We start from the raw sequence: 8,389 nt of genomic DNA on the forward strand, positions 1-8,389 counted from the left end.
TGTTCCCCCAAAATTCACATGTTGAAGCCCTATTCTTCAATGCCTCAGAGTGGGATCTTGTTTCAAGGTAGGGCCTTTAAAGAGATAATTAAGGTTAAATGAAGTCACATGGGTGACCCCAATCCAATATGACTGGTGTTTTTATAAGTGAAAGAGTGATGTGTGCACACAAAGGGATAACCATGTGAGGACAAAGTAGTTAGAGGGCAGCTATCTGCAAGCCAAGGGAAGAGGCCTCAGAGGAATCTAATCCTGTTGGCACCTTGACCTTGGACTTCTGGCCTACAGAAGTGACACAGTAAATTTCTGTTGTTTAAGCCACCCAATCTGTGGTACTTTGTTATGGGAGCCCTAGCAAACTAATACACATCTAAATCACATCACTAATATGCATCACATTTCCATAGGTCTACAAAAGTGGTCAGTATACTTAAATGAAAGATATTAAATGAATGAATCTTATAAAAAGCATTTCATCTAATCTCACTCTTATGGGTTGAATTATCCCTCCACCCAAATTCATATGTTAAAGTCCCAACCGTCAGTACCTTAGAATGTGACCTTATGTGGAAATAGGGCCATGGCAGATATAATTAGTTAATATGAGGTCATAGTGGAGATGGGTAGGCCTCTATCCAACATAAAAAGGGAAATTGGGCACAGAAAAACACACATATGGAGAAAGACGTGTGAAAATCTTCCTCATGGAAAAAAAAAGCCATTGCAGTTATGCTGCCACAAGCCAAGGAACCACCAGAAGCTAGTAGAGAGGCATAGTCCTTAGAAAGAATAACTTTGTGGCACTTTGATCTCAGATATAGCCTCCAGAACTCTGAGGCAACAAGTTTCTGCTGCTTAAGCCACTTGGTTTTGGTACTTTGTTACAGCAGCCATAGCAAACAGAAACACAAAATTTAACTTGTTGTCATCTTTCTATTAGAAGGATATTTATTGCAAAGCAGGCTTTGCTGCTGATAGTCCATGGAAGCGGATTCTGAAATTGAGTGCTGAATATAATACACAAAAATGGAGCCAGAGGAGACATTAGTATTCTAGGAGGAAAAAAAAAAGTGAGCATGTGTGAAGTTTCTCAGTAATTCAAAATAAGGACTATTATTAGTTCCTCTTTTCTCTAGCTTCCCTTCCATTAGCTGACAGTGTTCGTTTATAATTAGAAATGGTAGAATAGCAACTGCAAAGACTATACAACCAAAGTAGTTGGTATTTAGATAGTCCTCTGCACCACTTTAAACTTTCCATCTCGCCTCAATACCACTGAAAGCACATTTGAGAACTAACTGGTAAACATGTCATTAGAGAGTAAGTAAAAGGGAAACCAAAATTCACCAGCCACATTGCCTTGTATTGGCTTTTGCTGAGCAATTTCAAAAAGCACAACTGTAACTGGTTGTAAGGAATTTACACAATTATTCAACTTAATCCTAGAAGAGGCATTTGCCTCCTCATTGACTAAACATTGAACTAATGGGTAAATAAGTGGGTGAATGAGCAAATGCCAAACTATAAATTGTATTTATGGAATCAGGCTGGCCAACCATAGACCATCAGAAAATATTTGGGTATTCTTTTTGAGATAGAATGAGGAATTTTATTTTTGTTTATTTATTTATTTTGAGAGAGAGCATGCACATGAGCAGGAGAGGGGAAGAGAGGAGGTTGGGGAGAGAATCCCAAGCAGGTTCCACACTGTCAGCACAGAGACGAACTCACAGTGAGACCATGACCTGAGCTGAAATCAAGAGTCGGATGGTTAATTGACTGAGGCACCCAGGCACCCCAGGAGTTTTATTTTCTACCCACTTCCTCCAGAATCATTTACAATGAAGCTAACAAAGCTTACAATGACTCAGGGCTCCTTATTTGCAACAGCCCCGTAGAAGAGACCCTAACAATGTGTTCTTTTGGTCAAATGCTTTTTGTAATATTTTGGGGGAAAAATTATATTATTTTTTCTTAAAGAAGGCCCTTGAAATTTTATAAGCTTCTGAAACTCTCTCTGCCTCCCAGACAGCAGCTTTCATACTCTCTGTCAAAAATGAGGGCTTAGAGCTCCCTGGTTCGTAGCTTCCGGGAGATGAGGTGCAGAACTTAACTGAGCTACACTAAATCTTGGCCCATTAAATAGCTGATGGGCTTACTCATCGGTGACAGAGATCTAACAGAAGTGCCAATTCGTCAAGCACTTGCCTAGACATGGCCAGTAACTCTATGATGACATTAAAAGTTGTTTGGCACTGAGACCACATATTCTTTCCCTTGGGAATTTCGCCAGCCATGTTTCCCTCTTCACTTCTGCTAAACAGGAAGAATATGTCAGAAAAGTTGAATTGAGGATACAGAGGATTGATTAAGGGAGAGAGTCAGGAAAAGTATAAAAAGTAAGGAAATGATTTGGGATAAGACTTTTTTTTTAAGGGAGAAATCAATCAAAGTACAAGAATAAAGTTTATCTTAGAGACACCATAATGAGCTTTTAAACTCTCACTGCCTTTCGAAATGCACCCCCTTTCTGAAAACTCAAAGAATTAGTTTAAAAGTATGTTGGAACTACCTGAAAACTAAAGAATGAAAATATTCTCAGTATGAATGACACAGAATTATGGAGATGCAATGACCAAAGAAAAACTTTGAACTCTTATTTTAATCCTCATGTTGCTGAAGTCAAGTGAAGCTAGTGAAAGTGAAGAAAAAAACCTGTCTTCTTTGATTTTCCTTTTTCTTTTTCAATAATTTATACAGAGAGGTGAAATGTGCCCTATTTTTTTTTAATACCACCAATTGCCCTACTATCAGAAAACCATTGTCTGCTGACATCTGAAGGTGGAAACCAATTTGCCACCAATTTGCCACCAATGTGGTAAATTAGCTCTTATTAATCTAGACATGGTGGGCACTGACTACTTACGAAATTGTTGCTGAATTTCAACCGAACACTTATTCATTATCAAAGCCACCTTTAAATATACCTAACATGAGGACTTAATTAATAATAATCTTTTAAAGGAAAAACAAATTTAAAATCTCAAAATAAAAATCTGTAAAATTCAATACACAGCCAAAGCATTCCATAACAATCGGTACTACTTTGACTATGAGTATCAAACCTAAAATCGTCTTTAACATTCTATTTATCCTCTGCTTCTGTTTCTAAATCCCCCATCCCCATCCCAAATCCAGAAGACTGTATTTGTTTTTCTATTCTTTCTCCATTTTCATAAGATAATAAGATGGCATTAGATGATGCATCTTTCCTTCAATATTTAATACAATGTCTTTCCAATTAGCCTTTGAGGAATAAATCTATTCTTCTTTGGATCTGAAGCATATATTTTTCTGATGAATCACTGTAGCTTAAACTGAGTATTTAGCTGGTATATTTAAATGTCTATAATTTCCTAAAGAAGTTCCAAAGAGCTCCTTAGGATATGATCTAACTTTACAACCTCTCAGAAATTCATCATTATGAGTCGTAACTCTCCTTCAGTGAACAATAAAATAATCTGTTGGATTTATTGCTTTTGATTCTACAAACTGAAAAGTCTGTCCTAGTAAGCTATATAATTTAAATAACCAGTTTTTCAATAGTATGCTAATTAGTATGTGATAAGTGTGCCAAACTCTTGACTAATGCCTGATGCTAATGAGAAATGTCTTAACAATAGATCTGTTATTTCAATCTCACTTGCTAACCTTCATGTGCAACAATATAGATACCAGTGTGGGGGGAAAAAGTCCTCAAGTATACAACAAAGAGATCAAAATGTTTCTTTCAGTGGGTTGCAGCTTTCTTTATTATTATTAGGAATAACTGATAATCAGGGTGGTGCCAGAAGGAGGGTTCAATATTCAGGAAGTTGCACCTGTGATTTCAGCTGCTGCAGGTCAATGGCAGACACTCCAGCTGAAATTGCAGAAGCTATAAAGCTGTTGACAGCAGAACTCAATTTTATTGCCTTCACATTCCAGAGCAAGCATAACAGGAATAGGGTTAACCGATTGCATCCCAGGATGTAGATACTACTACCAGATGGAGGCATAATAGTTTGATACTCCTTTTCATTTTTGTCATTAATTTTTATTTAAATAACAATAGTTACCTTTTATCGAGGTCTTACTGTGTGTCAGGCATCACACTATAGGTTTTATACGTTTTTTATGATTCATAGATGAATAAAGTGAAGCTGATAGGAGATAAATAAACTACCCAAATCCTCAAGCCCTTTTCCATCTACACTGTGATTTGAATTGGTCTGCTAAATGGGAAATCACATTACACTCTAACCCTTCTCCTTATAAGATGATCCCTGTACCAGCAGTAATGACTTCATTTGGGAGCTTGTAAATGTCACACACCACTCTAGACCTACTGGATCAAATCTTCATTTTAACAAGCTTCTCATAGGAGTCATATGCACATTCTATTCACAAAGCACTACACAACATTCTATGTCATTGAAAACAATTCGAGAGACCCTTTTGGAAATCCTTTATCTTTCCAGTGAATGAAAATCAGTGACTTACTTGAAAATATTTAAAAAAATATTTCAGCATTCACACTTTCAGGTGTATAAGTAATGTAAAAATTGAAAGAAAGTGCTTGAGAGAAGCAGCATGTTGGAGAACACGGCTAGGAAGTAAGGCATATCAGATCTGTCCTAGTCAAAATTCAAAAGTGTTTCATAATGTAGTGTCCACAAATCTCAGCTGAATGCATTTTCCAGCAGAAATAATTAAAATAACTGTAGGATGTTTTATTTAAAAAAAAACTAAATATATTCACATTTTTTTATTCATTCACCCACTCAACAAGTATCTGCTGAATGCATATAAGAAGGGGTCCCAAATTTCACCAGCATCAGAATCACCTGGAGGGCTTGTTAAAAACAAATTGCTAGCCCCCACCCCTAGAGTTTCTGTTGCTGTACATTTCTAACAAGTACTGAGGTGATGCTGATGCTTCTAGTCCAAGGCCTGCACTTTGAGAACCACTGGCTTTGAAGATGCTAGGCATTATCCTATGTATTTGGATGATTATAATGATGATGAGATACTGTTTCTTTCTTAGACACCTAAACTTATGTAGGGCAGCTACAATAACTACACAAATATGTGTAAAGTACAAAGTGATCATCCAAAATGAGTTACAAAATAAATACTACCAGTATTCAAAACACGGGCATACTCACTTCCAGCTGAAAAATAGAAGTGGAATTTGGAGAGGAGCCAATGTGCTTGTAACAAACTGCTCATAGAATTTGGATTACTAGAATTTGGGGGGAAAGGCATTCTTGGGGGAAAGAATCATTGACTATGAACTAAGAGAATTAGAAGACTAGAAAACAGAATAGTTGATTGTTCCATCATCGATTTTGAAAATGGGAAAGAAGAAAGTAAGATGGGAAAAATGTTCAGATAAATAGTGAAGGGTGTAACTGAGTGCACTGGACATTTATTATAAGACATGGAGTGCTAATTAATAGTTAACAGAGTGGAAATATAATAATGTCCATGTTTTAGGGAAGTTTAATCTAGAAACTATCTTGCCTGAATTCCTACTGCTAATCTGTGTCACAGGGGGGATTCTAAACACTGGTCCTCCTGACTCCAAAATTTTCTCTTTTTATTCTTCCACTTCCCAAATGCTTTAGAGGAAGGGGGGAAAGGGTGATACCGTGGTAACTAAATGTAACAAGTTCAAGGGCAGGATGGATAGACATACTAGATGGATAGGCAGATAAATAGGTTCACAGATTCTTAACAAAGTACAACAGGAGGACACCTGGAAAGGATAAAGATAAAAATGTAAACATTACAAGATTGAGGAATTTAGAGAATTTGAAATAGAGATGTTTGCAATAGGAGAAGCCAATTGTGATTCATTTGCATTATTTTTTCTACTCCAAAAAAGACATTATTTTCCTATAATTCAGGTACTAGTTTAAAATATCACACGCTAAAGTGGCATATTCCATACTCACCACCCCATCTCCCTGACCATTGCCCTATTTTATCCCACTCTATATTTGAAATTATCTGGTTAATTCACTTGTTTCCTATCTCTCCAACCTCACTAATTTATGTAATTTAGGAGAGTAGGTACCTTGTCTGTCTTTCCCACCACCGTTTGCAAAACAATGTTTAGTACATGCTATACTTGTTAAATGAATAAATGTTATTTCTTCATCCTAATAAACCATTCTCAAAAGTTGAAGATTGGGATAGTCCAATAGAGTGTGATTAAAGCAAAAACAAAAAACAAACAAACAAAAAAGAAGGAGGAGGAGGAGGAGATGAAGAATAAGGAGGGGGGAAGCAGGGAGATGAGGTGAAGTAGAAGAAACTGGGTAAATTACTTAAAGCCCAACAGATCTATCATAGAAAAGTCTGACATGGGAGTCAGATAAGAGATACTAGAAGAGTATAGACATGGAAGTTACTTTCGGAGTAGGGGTTCTCAAAGTGTAGTCCAGAGCCACAGGATCAGCACAGGATCACTTCGGCACTTGTTAGAAATTCAAATTATCAGCCACACCTGAGGACTACAAAATCAAAAACACCAGAGTTCTGTATGTTTTGGGAAATCTTTTAGCGATTTCCAATTGCTTTTTAGCCTTTTGGCTAAGTTGCGTGTAGGTGATCTGTGGCAAGCTATGGTTTGAAAACCATGGCTTTACCATGACAATAGCACCTGACAGCTTACACTTAAAAGTAATTGTTGTACCTATGTGATAAATAATATTCTATACAAAGCATGTATTTCACAAGTCTTCCTCTGCTGAAGGTACTCAGGACAAAACTAGTTGACTACTTGTTGAGTTTGTTGAAGACAGATATCATGCATCTATAAAGTCGGGCTCAGGTAGTATTACAGAGAGTATTACATTACTGAGTTAACCTTCCAGTTTTGAAGGTCAGTGATATTAAAAGCTTTTACTTTACATTTAGTGAACTGTAGATAAATACTTAAAATAGAACTTCTTCAAATCTCTTTATTCAAAAATAATACATTTCTCTACAAATTATAGTCATCTCAATTAGCTGAGAACCCACAATTGAGGAGTGGAACTAAACTCATTTCATTACCTTTATAGAGAGAAGAAATTGTCACAGACATCACTTATCTCTGTATATCACCCAGTTCTTTTCAAGGAAAAGTTGTGCAGCACTTCTAATATTTCCACTAAAAAATTTCCAACACAACCACAACCAAATACCCCCCCATATCATGTTCTTTGAGAAATGAAGAAATGGGACTAAATGAATGCAGGAATGTCAACCTAACACCTGCAGATCAGAAACAAGTCTCTAGGACCTCACCTATAGGAACTGGGAGTTTGGTTAGATGACGTATAGCTTTGTCATCCAAAAATATGTCTAAGATTTTTAGCAGCTTTCCAAATGATCCACATTGCCACCACAGATGAAATATCTCTGCCAGACACATCAGACTGATTGAAAAATATATATATAAACAAGTGCCACATCGTATCCTCTAATAAATTATCTTAGCAAAGAAATCCAGAGAGAGTGGCAAAGTGAAATTTAAATTGGTGCCACGACTGGAGCAGACAATGAGGGGACTGGGAATTAGAGGCTGGAGGTATTAGATAGGGATAGAAACAGGAAGAGTGTTCTAACGAATGACCTCATGAGAGAGAGACTAAAACTGGGTCATACCAAAAACTTGACAGAAAAAGATTCATTTGGTCTAAATAGCTGGGACAAGTAGTTATACTTCTGTGAAGTTTTACAATCAAATACTTCTAGTCTGGTTGTTGTGTCATGTGTGCTTCTGGAAAGAATTATATGATACTAAAAGGCTATGGTTACAACAGCTCAGATTTACAAAACCCAAGTAATCCAAATTATCGGGGATTTCCTCTATCTATATTTGAGGGAAGAACTATATCCTCTTATTGTGTCTGGGGATGGGATGACTGACTTTCATAAGAGAGGGCTTGAGTTCATCAGAGATAGTTTCATAGTTCTCATCTAGAATAGAAACTTTAAATCAACAAGGTCCTTACAACATGCTGGACTGAGCTGAAAGGAGGGTAAAATGTAAGATGCACTGTTCTGTACTCTGGTGCCTGCTACATAAAGCCAAGTTTAACATACATTTGCTAGAAAGTTTAATAGATACTGGAGCACCTGGGTGACTTATTCAGTTGGGCATCTAACTCTTGATTTCAGCTCACATCATGGTCTAACGGTTCGTGAGATCGAGCCCCATGTTGACTCTGTGCTGACAGTGTGCAGCCTGCTTGGGATTCCCTCTCTCCATCTCTCTGCCCATCCCCCACTCTCTTGCTGTCTCAAAATAAACTTTAAAAAAATAAATAGTTTAATAGATACCAATTATAACCTT

The sequence above is a fragment of the Panthera onca genome, chromosome C2, assembly GCF_046562875.1.
Source record: "Panthera onca isolate mPanOnc1 chromosome C2, mPanOnc1 haplotype 2, whole genome shotgun sequence".
Classification (NCBI taxonomy): domain Eukaryota; kingdom Metazoa; phylum Chordata; class Mammalia; order Carnivora; family Felidae; genus Panthera; species Panthera onca.